Genomic DNA, 1,062 nt, shown 5'->3' with positions numbered 1-1,062 from the left:
TGATGATAACAGGTCTGAACAATTCTTTGCACGTCCAGTTGTATTTCATGCAGGGACCTCAAAGCACCTTACAGACATAACTGAGCTAAATCTCACAGAGTAGGTCAGCCTGTGCAGCACGTGATATGAAATCCCATCATTTTTTGATGCACAATTCAAATTATGAAAGAAAAAGCATCCCCTGAGCACAAAGGCACGGCTCTTATTTGCGTGCTACATGTATTGAAACAGAGGCACCCAATAAAGCAGTTCCTTTCTGAAGCAGCAGCTCCTAATAGCTGTATTACTGCTGCATTACCCCCTGAGGCAGTGGGTCTCAACCTTTCTAAGACGTGAGGCACTCCTCAGAAAATGTCAGGTCTTAGTTTTCACTCTGACAACAGAAAAAGAATAGAGCCATTCTTCTGATGCAAGGAGCTCAGAAAGGCCAGCCAGGTCGGGATGCCTCCCAACGTGGGGATTCTTCTTTGAAATCTCCGGGTTTTCTCTTGCGAATCACGTTTGGGCACCAAAGGGTGCTAACACTGCTGCTCCCTGAATGTCAAGGCGTCCCAGGCAGCTGGGGCTCCTTGGTTACGAATCGCTGGCCCAGGGAGCTGAAGGCACTGAGCAAACAGGCTTCTCCCCATTTCACAGATGGGGAAAGTGAGGCCCAGAGGGCGCTGAAGCTAAGGGCAGTGTTAGGTGGCATTTAGAGAAGGCTTGTGTGGGATGGCTTGAGGAAGGATGGCCCTGTCTCGGACAGGGGGGTGGAGGGGATGCCCTGCGGCAGCGGGACTGCCCGAGCCCTGAGGTGGGGCCGCCTCGCTTCCCGCATGCCCACGGCAGGAGCCAAGAGCAACACCCCGCCTGCCTGCCCCACACGCGGAGCCCGCGCGAGCCCGGGCTGCATTGTTGGTCTGGGGCAGCGCGCAGCCGCAGTGCGGCCCGCCCGGCGCTGCTACAAAGAGCTGCGAGCCCGCGGCGGGGCAGGAGCTGGAGCCAGCGTGTGTTGCGCCCGTGGGCTCCGGCGGCGGCTCTGCGCGGCGCGGGAGGGAGGTGAGCGCTGCCGCGCGCGGGGGG

The 1,062-nt window shown here is 57.7% G+C and overlaps 1 protein-coding gene across 1 annotated transcript in view; it reads left to right on the top strand.

The window, feature by feature from the left end:
- The first annotated feature begins 977 nt into the window (after positions 1–977).
- The window catches only part of KANK1 (KN motif and ankyrin repeat domains 1), a 218,280-nt gene continuing 218,195 nt past the window's right edge, over positions 978–1,062 (top strand). The window contains exon 1 of the mRNA XM_019517654.1: positions 978–1,038. The gene's annotated coding sequence lies outside the window, so the exon portion shown is untranslated. The remainder of the gene's footprint in view (positions 1,039–1,062) is intronic.

Source organism: Gavialis gangeticus, unplaced genomic scaffold (assembly GCF_001723915.1).
Source record: "Gavialis gangeticus isolate Ggan-Ray unplaced genomic scaffold, GavGan_comp1, whole genome shotgun sequence".
Lineage (NCBI taxonomy): Eukaryota > Metazoa > Chordata > Crocodylia > Gavialidae > Gavialis > Gavialis gangeticus.
The sequence above is the reverse complement of the archived record's forward strand: the minus strand, read 5'-3'. Positions and strand labels throughout refer to the sequence as shown.